Source organism: Leiobunum rupestre, chromosome 2 (assembly GCF_980474605.1).
Source record: "Leiobunum rupestre chromosome 2, qqLeiRupe1.1.hap1, whole genome shotgun sequence".
Classification (NCBI taxonomy): Eukaryota; Metazoa; Arthropoda; class Arachnida; order Opiliones; family Sclerosomatidae; genus Leiobunum; species Leiobunum rupestre.
The window spans coordinates 13,724,524-13,739,161 of NC_143385.1; the positions used below are offsets into that span (position 1 = coordinate 13,724,524).

General features: G+C 37.5%; 1 long non-coding RNA gene across 1 annotated transcript; it reads left to right on the forward strand.

The window, feature by feature from the left end:
• Positions 1-113: 113 nt before the first annotated feature.
• LOC149956168 (uncharacterized) lies at positions 114-8,585 on the forward strand. Its single transcript, XR_016478166.1, has 2 exons — positions 114-143; positions 8,279-8,585. It is a non-coding gene; the product is annotated as an uncharacterized LOC149956168 (long non-coding RNA).
• Positions 8,586-14,638: the final 6,053 nt, after the last annotated feature.

Sequence of the window (14,638 nt, forward strand, 5' to 3'; positions counted from 1 at the left end):
CATAATTAACCATGATTTTAGGAAACAAAAAGCAACTCAGTAATTTTTTAATGAGGCGTGCAAATGCCTTATATATGTGGCAGACCTACAGGATAATTGAACATACACGACAAAAAGAGCTATATTTGAAGTCCCTAAAAAGTGTAAGTATAGGGGGCTCTATTTATTAGTTTTACATCGCAGCTCTAGGCCATTTCTAGCACTCCAATATATTTATATCTCACTGCAGCATCTGGTGGTTTTAGCACATCACTCAGAGGTAATGATATTCAAAACTCTCATGTAAACAATAATTCTATGTCTAAAAATCATTTATACGTGTAGCTGATAGTAAAATATGTAGAGGTCTTGTATATTTTTAATTGCGTTGTTAAATATCCAATAACATCTGCCTTATACAGGGTCTTTTTTTTTGCTCGGAAAAGTGTTTTTTTTCAAAAACTATTTATAGTACCGATTTCAAATTTGGAAGGTCAATTCTCTATACCGGGGGACATCAGTTTGAGAAATTTGAGCGTTTTCGGTAATGTTTTTCACCAATTTTGAAAAATTATTTTTCGACCACTAGGTGCGAGATAAAAAATTTCTATTATAAAGTTGTAGGCCGTCATCGAAAACCCTTAAAAATTCTTCACTCGACGAAAAACAACTTATTTATCAGTGAAAATTCGAGCTTGAAAAATTTACAAGTTGGTGAAGCCAAATTACGATTGTTTGAAACGATAATTGAAAAGGGAACAAGTCTAATACAAACGTAGTAGAGTTTTCACACTTGAAAAAATGTACACGTTTGGTTTTTAAATGCAGATATTTTATTCACATAAATTTTTACAAAACATTTTCAATAATATCACCATTGGCTGCAACACAGGTTTGTGCGCGGACAATTAAGTTGTCAAACGCTTTCTCTACCATTTCTGGTGTGACGTCTCGGCAAGCACTGATTATTCGTCTAATGAGTTCCTCCCTAGTTTCAATGGGCGTGGCGTATACCTTTGCTTTAACGAATCCCCAGAGAAAATAATCCAGCGGTGTTAGGTCAGGTGACCTTGCTGGCCAATGCACTGGACCATTTCTCCCTATCCACCTTTCAGGAAACTCGTTGTTGAGGTGCTCAGTTACTTGCCGGGGAAAATGCGGAGGGGCGCCATCTTGCTGAAACCACAACTGACGTCTTTCAGCCAATGGAAGGTCGTCGATTGCGTCACTCAGTTCGTTCTGTAGAAAATGTAAATACCTTTGGCCGTTGAGGTTCGTCGGCAGGAAAAAGGACCAATCAAACGGTTTCCAACAAGTCCAACCCAAACATTGACCCGTTCAAATTGAACCTGGTGATGATATTCAAAACCCCAATGTGGGTTGATGTCAGACCAAAGATGGCTGTTTTGATGATTAAAGGGCCCATCTCTAGAAAATGACGCTTCGTCGGAGAACAAAACATGGCGCAAAAATTGTCTATCTTCTTGGACAGCATTTAGTAACCAGTTGCTAAATTCATAACGTCTTTGATGGTCTCCGTCAATTAGTCCTTGGTGGAGCGTAGCTCTGTATGGGTGATAGCGATTCTTACGAAGAATTTTCCACACACGATTTGCAGAACAACCCAAATCAGCAGCGGCGTTAGCGCAACTGTGACGAGGATATGCCACAAAGTACGCGAGTACATTGTTCTCGAAGTCTAAATCCGGTTGACCCAATCCGCGAAACCTAGGTTGCAAGTTACCAAATTGATTGAAATCGTGAATTGCTCGTCTTACTGTATTTACAGATGGTGCTCCATTTGGATGTCTTTCTGCGAAGATTTCAGTCACTCTTCTAAGGTTTTGCGCTGCTTCTCCATAGTAAATGGCAACTATCTCGGTACGCTCAGCTACTGAATAACGAGGCATTGTTCGAAATATTATCAAACACTGATAATAATCTCCCAAAGTTTTCCTTTAAATACCCAATGCATGTTTAGGATTGACCTATAGCCTCGTGTTTTTTAAATCCGGTCGTTTTTTAACCAAAGTTTCAACTGGATTAGGTAATTCGGTTTCAATTATCGTTTCAAACAATCGTAATTTGGCTTCACCAACTTGTAAATTTTTCAAGCTCGAATTTTCACTGATAAATAAATTGTTTTTCGTCGAGTGAACAATTTTTAAGGGTTTTCGATGACGGCCTACAACTTTATAATATAAATTTTTTATCTCGCACCTAGTGGTCGAAAAATAATTTTTCAAAATTGGTGAAAAACATTACCGAAAACGCTCAAATTTCTCAAACTGATGTCCCCCGGTATAGAGAATTGACCTTCCAAATTTGAAATCGGTACTATAAATAGTTTTTGAAAAAAAACACTTTTCCGAGCAAAAAAAAAGACCCTGTATTTTAGGTATCCATACTCAGCGTGTGAAAACTAATATCGATTTCAATGGAGATCATATTGCTACTACTGGTGGTTGGGTCATTTTTGGCGAATATCGTGTACACTGAAGACGATCTTGGACTTAATTATCCGATCAAAGCAATTCAATCGTTTGTGCCTTCACTGCTTGTACTTCCTACAGCACCTCCACCTCCAAAACTGGATCTGATGGAAATTCTTGGATAGTCAGTCTGGCAAAAATAATGATTCGATGACAAGAAACTATGTATTACAAATTAAACAAAATGAAATTTTGCATATCATTTGCCTATATATTGTGTATTCCAATGAGGGTATCCACAACTTTAAATAGAATTAAGTTGAATTTGCGAAGGAATTACCAGACACGGCAAGAATGTATGTATTTATATTAAGGTAGAATGACTACAGGTTGAGATGATGGACTAGTTTCTCTACCACGAGACGGGGAAATAGAAAAACGGCCCCCGCGTGTTTCAATTGCGTAGGACGACGTTAGTTTTATGGGAACAGTAAGATACTGGGCCGATTTGACTGGCATTTAAGGAGGGGGAAGTATACTGGCAGATCATGATATGGATTGTGAAAAACGCCATAAACATCTCAGCATAGATAGAGGAGTTCCTCTATGATCTCAGCATAGTCATTCTTGCATTATTAAATTAAAGCTTGCTGTGTCCAAGAATGTCACACAGTTCGCTCGTGAATCGTGTATTTTTTATCATAATTGAGCCTAAAAAAATATAGAGTATGACAGATACAGTGGCGTAGCTGAGAACTCAGAGGCCACCCCGCAAAATCTCGATGGAGCTCCTTCTTTTCCATTTTTTTATGGTGAGCGGGGCCCCCCGCACCGCGGGCCTTACGGACAGATACTTCATGGTATTAATTCATTTTGTTTAAAACATTTCAAATACGAACCTTTGGGCTTGAGACCCATTTCAAACTTCTTGGAATACTTAAAATTTTATCTCGATTACCATTTCTTGTATCTGCATTTATTACAGTAAACCTTTAAATTTCCCAAATTTATTAATCGGGCTCTAATAGATTCTTACCGAAAATCAATGGGTTCAAATTCAATCACTCAGGGCCCTTAATACATAACGTCGTCTGTTCCGTTGACTTCCCAATAGCATAGCGAGAAGGAGCCGGGTTCGATCATATCTTGTGGCACTGGGTGGAAACTGGAAAGAATTCCTTCTACGTTGAGTTTGCAAGTTATAGGACTTTTATCCCGAGTTAAATTTTGTGGTAATTGTTTCGAATTTATTTGCTTACCTTTTTCTACGCAATATTAGATTTATTCTATTTTAGGTTCTAAACGTTTAAAGGGAATATAACCTCTGGTATTTCTGTCGCCCTCCGAGGGTTCCAATATTGTCCGCTGCCTCCCATGGCTTTTCACACTTGCGGCGCTGATAATCGCTGATTGTGAAGGGAATACAGGAAATTGATGGGGTCTTCCATAAAGAACGCGTTGGAGGCTCTATTCCCTTTAGCAACAAATAATTTTCAATTGTTTGAATGGCTTGATTTGAAATTTCAATAATTTCCTGAGTCGCTTGGCTTTTGGTATAGTTTTTGTTGTACGCCAAATTGTGAGCACCACCATTTTATACATACTGAAGTATTGTAACTCAGATCACATTAGTAAAACTTTGTAATTTATTATCTTATAAAATTGACATTCGTTTATATACAGGACGAGAGAGTGTCCTTTACACATGGAAAATAGCGTGCCATTTATGATTGTTTTGTTCGAGGTACAGGTCGACCAGGCAGGAAATAAGAACTAAAAAACAACTGGTTAAATAAGAGTTATTAAACAATATCACACAAAACACAATTATTGTTGCTTATAGACGGGCAGTATATTTCTTTTATCTCAACTACTATCAAGAAAAGTCCCAAGCAGATTTTTCGATTATAGCTAAGGTGAATTAAATAGATTATTATTATTTCTCACTCATATTTAAAATATGCCGAAATCTTCGCACCTTCTTTACCCAAAAGGTAGAATGCACTTTAATAGAAACCTGTAGGATGATTTTAGGAACATGGGGAAAAATTCCAAATCACCCCCTACAATCACTGCCAGGTGAACGAGAATGGTGGGCATAGCAGAATAGCCCGGTCTAAAATTGCTTATGAAATGGTCGGAATGTCGGTTAATATCGTCTTTATCGGCAATCGAACAAAATTCGACCATTTAAAATATTCATTTATTGTTGAGAAAATAGTATGATTTTTGTTGATCTGCAATAGTTAGTAAATGGTCCTTAAAAACTAAATGATTAAAGCCCAGTTCACACTATTCAATTAATTGGGTCACTTAATTGTATCCAATTAATTGTAAGCAAGAAAATTGTATAGTGTGAACAGAAATATTGTAACAATGGTTCCAGCTATTTCTGTTCACACTATGCAATTTTCTTTATTACAATTAGTTGGATATATTTGAGTGGCCCAATTAATTGTATAGTCTGAACTCAGCTGAGTTGTACCTACATTGGGCCAACTCTTTATCCCTTATGCATTTATTCATTTAATTATTTTAAATATAGCAAGAAAATTTAAAACAAATGTATTGGTTTGCAATCTGTAGTGTAATAGAACAACAAATAACATTTAAAACGGTAAAATTTAATTTCAATAGCTACGTCGGGGTCTCGGGGCATATTCGGGCCTACGTTGGGCGGGAAATGAACTTTGCCAGAAAAATTTTTGATATTATAAGAATTTGCTGTTATTTCTTTTAAAAATATTTTATATTACCAGAGACTGCGATTTATCTGGCCGTATTTGATTTTTACAGTGCGTCTACTTTTATACATTAGTCGGTGGATGAGCTATTGGTAAGTCGGCAACGCTGCCTGCGCCGTCTTTACTTTCAGGCGCCCCTGGGCTAATAATATCAGGCGCCCTTCTTCATATGGCCGGTTCTTTATTGAATATTTTACAATTAAATTAAAAAAAAATACATATAAAAAGTAAGATGGCAACCCTCCGCAGCGCGGCGCCCTAGGGCTTAGCCCAGTGGTAGGGATGGGCCTAGTCACTTCTAGGAAGAAAAACCCGGTGGTCGTGTCACCTAGGAGCAACAAACACAAGGAGAACGCAGCTAGCCTTTAAACACGCTAACGAAGGGTTGTGTACGAATTTCATTGGACGAGCGTCACGAGCCTTTATGCTGAACGTTTTACGGGCGGGGGGGGGGAAGACAATTTCCGGAAAATGTACACTCTGTTAAATAAGTCTTCGGCCGTTGGGATTTGAGACCCGAATTTTCGATAGGCCTTATCTTAGCAGCCGTTTGACGTATCCGGATAACAATGACACTTTCAAAATATGAATCGACCCTTTTGAATCCAAAAATGCGGGTTTCAGGGGCGTAACCTTATTATTAAAAAAGTTGTCAAAAACCATATTTGGCGTTTCCGGCGGATATGGAAATGCTACACGTGAAGACATAGGTATGAAAGATATTAGTAAAATATTAAAAAAAATTGGTTTCAACTTGCTATCATTCATAGTTTTTTGAGATAATCGCAAATAAGTGCCAAAATCCCAACGGCCGAAGACTTATTTAACAGAGTGTACATAAGAAAATCCACGATTGCGTTCTCCTTGTGTGGGGTGTTGTGTTTGTTGCTCCTAGGTGTCACTCGTGTGCACAATAGAGTCCGACGCCGATGTAAAAATGATCAGCGGCGGCGTGTCTCATTTTTAGAGCCTTCGGCGGCGGCGCACCGTCAAATTTTCAACAGCGGCGGCGTAACAGTGGCGGATACAAACGGGTGCTCTTCAAAACATAGCCGACAAAAAAGTAGACAAACACGTGCTTTACATTTTCTATCCCTTCAATCAGATCAACTCAGTTTGCGATCTTTGTTGGTCACGAATGTTCTGAATAAGTGTCAACCATAAAACTGTACGTCACGTGTATTCGAATCTAAACTGTTTTTCGAGTTTAGAAGTTAACCACGATCTTTCACTCGTCCAGTTGATATCGCTGAAATATGCGAAAAACGTGTCGAACTAATATTCGTAAAACCAAAGCGTGAAATAAATAATCACGATTCGTGAAGAATGAACACGTAATGAAATGGTCCCATAATGAAGCGTGCAAATTCTTGTCGTTATTTTGTTGCCGCGTATGTCACATTATCGTGTTACATTTACGCTAAGTACAAGTAGCTCTAGAAAAACGAATAAAAAGAAACGTACATTAGCCCACTTCTTCATTGGAGACCTGTCTCGAAAAGAAGAACTTATCACCTCAGTAAGTATGAATCGGTCGATGAGAAAGGTGAAGCCCCTAGGAACAAAAATGTCCACTAGAACACAGGATTTTTACTGCTCGCACTTAAATCGTTCCGCTAAATTTATATCGCCATGAATCTTTGTGGATCTTTGTCTACTTTAAATTCTACCAGATATTAGGAGAGGTTCTTGGCAGGTGTTTAGACAAAATCACTTAAGCACAACACTATGATACCAAATATAGCTACTGGTAAAAATAGCTCGCTAAGGGAATTATTTTTTTAATAGTTCTACAATTTATTTTTCCCATTATTTAGGTAATTTGATTAAATTATGTAAATTGTCTTGTTTTTTTAAAAACAAATTAGTTTGACATAACATACCGAATCTAGTGTTTAAACATTGACTGTCATCAAGTCAATTAATAATAAGCAAATAAAAGAACAATTTAGCTAAAACTGAAATGACGTATTGCAATAAACACGTTGATTCTGAGTGACTATCAGAGATATACATTTTCTGAATCGATCTTGAGAAGCGCCTGAGAGACAAATATGTTAGGTTAAAATGAGCAGCTTATCAGCTGAGTAAAAGTTTTTAAAAATGTGCAATACTGTTTTATTTGGGACCCGTAAGCTGCTTGCCTAGAACAGTACATTAAAAATTAGGAAAAAGAGTGTTTTTTACACTAGATCGTTCTGAATGATCCAGCAAGTCATTACTCATCGTAAAAATCACACATGTTGTCAGACATTTATATACCGGTGCTCTAAGCGCAATTGTGGTGGCCTACTATAGAACGGTGGTCTTATCATTATGTCCTACGCCAGCGTCCACAAGCCCGGACAGGTGACATAACAGCCATGAGTAGCAGAACCCTACTATGGATGGTCGCACCCTCGACCAAAGGCGCAGCAATGGGGCAACCGGCTTCCACTTCACGCACAGCTGGGGAATGTTCTAGCACCGCAAGCCGGCACCATATCTACGTAGGTAGAAAACCAAGACCTTCAGAAAAGGCTCCTAAAGGGGAACGACGGGCACACTGCAACCCACGTAACCCGGCACAGCTGGCACTGGAGATACCGGTGTGGCTCCAATAGGCCGGGAAACAGGGTCACAGCGCCTTATATGGAGATCCGGTGCCCCACAGCAGGCTACCCAATCCTTCGAAGTGGCACGGATGCTTGGACCCTCTCCGTTAACCTGAGCCGAAACCCAGTTTCCAGCCCCTACCTGACCGAAGTCGGAGGTGGCGATAAGACCATTTGACCACGGCTAACATCTGCCAGTGCGCGGTAAAGCCACTAGTTATTGAAAACCGTGACCCGTTTAGGGTACGTACAAGTCGCACAGCGGACGTAACCCAAAAATAAAATGAAATATCAAAAATGAGTATCTCCAATAATCTTGATTTGATTTGAAAATTCTATAATCAAAGGTTAAAACTGAAACATTACTGCATTAAAAAGGTCGCTGAAATTACGTTAAGACAACGGATAGGGTGGCGTGGCGGTTAGAAGGTACGGTTAGTAACGCTTATCGGTTACGGTTTGAGTTCTTAATAAGATTTTCCAATTTTTTAAGACCGGTTTTTAACGTTGTCTCGTCTTTCATTTGTAGGTTCCGATAAACCGGGTGAAATACATTTGTGGGAAAAACAAATGGCAATTTCAATGAAAGGGGTGTTGGTAATTCTGTTGGTTTTGTCGGTTTTTACGAATTGCGGCTACGCCAAGGATGACAAGGACGAAAAGGATGAAAAAGAGGACTCGAAAGGTTCCGGGGGTGGTAGTGCAGCCAGCCAAGCTCTGGGTCTTTTACCCAGTATGATGTCCGGGATGTTTGGAAGGAAGTAGTCTTGTCAAAGGGAAAAACTAAATGTTACGAAATAAAGGAACTCGGTAATATAAATAAAATTTCGAATTGACCTTTTTTGTTTTATTTAACATTTTGTTGGTTGAGGTTGTCCGATTTAAATCATTGAAATAAAATATTGTACTTGATTGTATTTAAGAAAATGAACGAAAATAGATTCTATACGATGTGTAACTCCAAACTAGTGTAAGAGTTATGCAAAAGGATTAAACACACAACGATTTAAAGTACACTATAAAGCCAATTTATTGTTATGATATTTTAAACATTAAAATATTTCAACTAAGAAAAGGCGCGACATGTTTCGGCTTATGGCGAGTACGCCGCCGTTATAGTGTACTTTAAATCGTTGTGTGTTTAATCCTTTTGCATAAAATAGATTATGTTGCAAACTTAATTAAATTTTATGTAATTAAAATACATTTAATAAATCAGATTTAATTCAAATAAATCTTTTCATTAAATCAACTAGTGGTATACGTTCTGTTATTGTATCTCATAACACGATTTTTCAAAATCAGAAAAAGGGATGTTTTAATCTAATGAAATATAAAAATAAAATTCATACGTTTTTACCTCTCCGAGGGGACAAAGTCCCCTAGGAGGGGTTATACAATCACCGTGTCTGTCTGTGGGTCTGTCAGGCCTGCGAACGTGTTCGCATTTTCGGGGCAAAGGGTAATCACTGCGTACGCAGTTTCTCGAGACCTCTGCGTTCGCAGTTTTTCGAAGGGTTGGTTGACGGTGAGCGTTAACGGATTCATTTGCGGTTTGGTTTGGATGGTGTTTTTTCGCTCACTGTCGTGACGGTTGGTGTGTTACGTTTTTGTAATGTTTATGCGTAGGTTGTGAGTGTTGAGTTTGTGTTCTGATGGTTGTGCATGTTGAGTCTGTTGTGTTTGTATGGGCGTTTTCTCTCCAACTTCTTCTTAATGACTTTGGGACGGACCGAGTGCTGAGTGTAATGCTACCTCTCAACGTCCAATAGCAGGGTTTCCACCAGTTGTACCCGGTATTCGTCTTAGTATCAATTTGCGATCGCATCTGGCGGGATTTGAACCCGAGACCTCCTGCTGGACAGGCGGACGTTCTACCACAGAACCACCGACACTTGTTACGCTTTATTGAAAATTAGACCTTCAGCTTTATCGGAAGCTTATTTAATATTACGAAATTTTGGTTTAATTGAAATAGAATTGAAATTGAAATTTTTGCATCGAAGAAATTCTAATTTAGCGTTTCTCTATTGATTAAAAACAAATGCGCCACCCAGGTTTCGAACCCAGGCCATTCGGCTTGGCAGTCGAGCGCTCTACCACAGAACCACCGATAGCTGCTTAGGTTCACTGAAATTAAGACACGCATCGTAAGCATAATAGGTAATAAAGTCTTTTTTTATTAATGAATTTATGAAGGCCTAATCTGGTTTTTTTACGAATGAAATTTTAAAGGTTAAATCTTGTTTTAGCGCAGTCAGCCGAGATAAGAGGGTTAAAGGGTAGACCCTGTGGGTGGTCCACTTTGTTACTTTTTGTTATTTATTTACGGGTATTCTTAACGACCTATATATAGTTGTGTTAATTCAAAGTTGATAATTTAAAGTTTATTGCTTTAAGAGCTGGCGGTTAGTCAAGTGGCTCTCTGTGCTTTGTTGATGGTAAGGTTTTTGCTTCTTGTAAATATATTTGGTGTGGATATTTGGATATCTACGATTTCTAACGCAGTCAATGATTTCCTGGGTGTGCGAGTCATTATATGATATTGGAAATTGGACGGCATTGGTCTTTTTCATGCGGTATGTGTCACAACGTCAACTGGAAGTCTACATGTACGAGTGTTGAAATAAAATGAGCGTTAAAGATGCGGCAAGTATTTCGTAAGCGAGAAAAATACAAATACCATCTGTAGATATTTCTTTCATTAAAATTTGCTTAGTATTATATTAAACTGATAAACATGTACTGTAAAAAGGGTTAAATTCAGTTGTGCATTGTTTTAGTAAGTCTAACTCGCTGTTGTAACTACTTAATTTATAATATTCTGAATAAATTGAACTCAATTGTTTCGACTCAATTATTTAAATAAAAATAAAAATTTTATACCGGGCAGGGTTTGAACCGAGAATACGTTTTTCGTAAATAACTCTGAATTGCGGAGATATCTTTGGGGGTCGTGTCGAGAAATTAATACCACTAGGGACCATTCTTCCGAGAAGAGGTATATTTTGGCTTGCCAACTTGTTTTAATTTGCAATGTTTATCTCCGAGATATCTAATCAGAAAGTAAACGTTTCGTTTAATTCACGTGAGATAATGTTTTTTAAAAAGTTGATTTAGCCCAAAATGGAACAAAACCTTTCTCTAAATGTTAGAGATAGCTCTTTGATTAACGTATTTTTAAATTAAAAAGCTGTCAGTTAACATATTTAGTGTAGTATGTATAAAACAATGACATACCAGATATTCCTTAACGCCTAGAAATGAGAACTAATAAGAGCCACAACCTTGCTCAAGCACACTGTCTAGTGAGAGGTTCTGGTTCTCGACTGTAGGCGTAATGCACACACAAGGGCTGTACTAATCCTCGTAAAAATGAAGAACAATGCGAAATAGAGTTGTTAATTTTCCGGAAAAATTTAATGCGGCAAAATTTTCGGGAATATTTCCACAAATCGGAAAAATCAAAAATTGAAACATATATTACTATTTAAAGAGATAGTGTCAGAATTTTCTACGTACATGAAATTTTTTCATCAATTATTTAAAAATATATTAAAGAAAAATATAGTTATAAAACATTTGGTATAAATATAAATATTCACGATTAATTTCAAATTTTAAAATAGCAAGATAGCGTAACTTTTTTTTTATCACATACTGTCTACGTCATAGATATATTGATGTTCATTGGTTGCTACTAGAGCGAGCTGGAGATAGAATTTTTAGGGGATTACAGGAGGAAATTTTACTCCCATAGCTTTCTTTTGATCCGAGTTTCCCGCTTTCGCACGCTTTAAGACCCTCATTCGATGGAAAGTAATGGAAAGATAAGCCACTTTTGTTGTTATTATTACTGCAGGAAGGAACTGCACAATACAGTGTGGCGCTCACGGTCTTCGGTGCTTTCGGTGGCATCTTTCCGTTGAATATAAATATTGTTATAATGACTACGTATAAGAAATAATGATATAATTTATAAACAATACCTTGTTATCGATTTTTTCTTCAATTTCTACTTTGAAAATAATATTTTTACACGTAGCCGGCTCGTGAAGTCGTGATTCGAGAATCTCGAACCGCGTGGTCCGCGAGAAGAAAGTCAAAAAAACGCGCTTACAAAATCCTCTACGCGATAGTAGAAAAAGACTACTGGAAATTCCCCGCCGCTCGAGCGCGCCGACATCGACCAAATTCATGACGTCAACAATCTTTAAAGTTTTGACGCGGCTATTGAAATACCATTATTTTACATTATAATTTTAACTAAATACTAATTGAAAGTGCTAATATGTATATATATTCGGATTCAGGACTTAAAAATCTAGCACAACGTGTAAGCCAAAGAACAAAATTTTAAAATAAATCTGAGTTGGCACTATCTCTTTAAGGGTTTTTATTCTAGCCTAGTTTAGAGGTTTAGTTTGGCCTTTGGATTCCACAAAATGAAGCGAAAATGCCGCGAAATTTAAATTTGCGAACAATATTAGGATAATCATAGAATTAAAACCTTTTTTTTTTCGGAAAAAGACAGTTGTAAAATATTAAAACTATCGGAATAATAATAATATAAAATTAAAACAAAAATACAAATATAAATGTATAAAGTTTAGATTTGATCGCGGGCAAGCACGTGAAAATATTTTCACATTTGAAATTTCTCGAGATGACAGTTACGTTAGAAACATCGTTTTAAAAATTTGTAAATTTTCGTTAGGGTTAAAAAGTTTTATTAAAAAGTCGTTACGGAAAAGTAATTTGTATTTCAGTCTACAAATATAGCTCTCCCAAATCAACTTAACGCCTATAAATGAGAACTAATAAGAGCCACAACCTTGCTCAAGCACACTGTCTAGTGAGAGGTTCTGGTTCTCGGCTGTAGGCGTAATGCAAATTATGCCGCTTATACAAGAGCAGTACTAATCCGCGTAAAAATGAAGAACAATGCGAAATAGTGTTGTTAATTTTCCGGAAAAATTTAATGCGGCAAAATCGGAAAAATAAGAAATTGAAACATACAGGATGTCCACTAAAAAATGAACCTGGGCGAATATTTCAAAATCTGTTTTAGGTACGATTTTACAATTTTCAAGTCGTATACCAGATGTAGGGGGAAACCTACTGCGAAACCATCGATGACCTTGAACCATGTCTTCAAGGTCAACTAAAAACTAACTCGAGAACCGAAAGTGTTAGAAAGTTGGTTCCAATTATAAACGTGTTCCACGTGACTTACTTAGTACAAATAGCTTGGAGCTGATCGCATTTGCCCAATAGTAAGCCGAGAAATGCTAGATGAAACACAAGAAGGTCGTTAAGTTGATAACGTGTCGAAAGCGAGGTTCGGGAGCTGATAACTCTAAAGATACTCGTGTTAGAGTACTGAAATTCGCTACACATCCTCATCGCGATTGAGGATCTTTAGTTTATAAATTTCAATGACCTTGAATCATGTCTTCAAGGTCATCCAAACACTAACGCGAGAACCGTAAGTGTTAGAAAGTTGGTTCCAATTAGAAAAGGGCTCTACGTCACATTGTAGGTCTAAGTAGCTTTGATTCGATTGAATTTAACCAATATGAAGTGGAGGAACTGTTTTTCAAAATCACAAAGGTCGTTAAAATGAAATTTGAAAGAAAACGCACATAACTCGAAAACCAATTCGTGTTACATCGAAATTTGCTAGACAAACTTATTATGGTGGTCGTCATGACAACAACATTTAAAAATATTTTCAAATGTCATTTTATTTTACGCTAAGCGTAATATTCATTCGAAGTTTATTTTTGTAATGGGATAAATGCGCGCTTAGCAGCGGCATGTTTCCCAACACTTACGGTTAATAATAATAATAATAATCAGCTAGGCTAATACCCTAGGCACCACCCTAGGCCTAGGTCATCGAGCGAATTTTAAAGCCTTTTAATTCAGGTGGCCGCGTTAGCTTTTGGATGACCTTGAAGACATGGCTTAAGGTCATTGAAATTTGTAAACTAAAGATCATCAATCCTGATGATGTGTAGCAAATTTCAGTACTCTAACACGAGTATCTTTAGAGTTATCAGCTCCCGAACATCGCTTTCGACACGTTATTAACTTAACGACCTTCTTGTTTTTCATCTAGCATTTCTCGACTTCCTATTGGTCCAATCCGATCATGTCAAAGCTATTTGTACTGAGAAAGTCCGTGGAACACGTTTCTAATTGGAACCAACTTTCTAACCCTTACGGTTCTCGAGTTAGTTTTAGGTTGACCTTGAAGACATGGTTCAAGGTCATCGACATTTTCGCAGTAGGTTTCCCCCTACATCTTGTATACGACTTGAAAATTTCCAAATCGTACCTAAAACAGATTTTGAGATATTCGCCCTGGTTCATTTTTATTGGACACACTGTATATTACTATTTATGGGTTTTTATTCTAGCCTAGTTTAGAGGTTTAGTTTTGCCTTTGGATTCCACAAAATGAAGCGAAAATGCCACGAAATTTAAATTTGCGAACAATATTAGGCTAATCATAGAATTAAAACCTTTTTTTTTTCGGAAAAAGACAGCAAATTTTCTGGAAAAAAGGCCTCGGTAATTTTCCGACTTACAACTCTAGTGCGAAATATTTAAATATATTTAAACTTCGGGGCAACAAACAGCGCACTGCTAACACAAGGAGTACGCAACCCGTCAAAAGTCGTCAATTTTCTTGTGTACAATTTTCGTTGGTTAGATCTAGGAGCAACAAACACAAGGAGAATGCAGCTAGCCTTTAAACACGCTAACGAAGGGTTGTGTACGAATTTCATTGGACGAGCGTCACGAGCCTTTACGCTGAACGTTTAACGGGCGGGGGGGGAGACAATTTCCGAATTTTCCCCTTCCGACGGCAGCAGGCGCT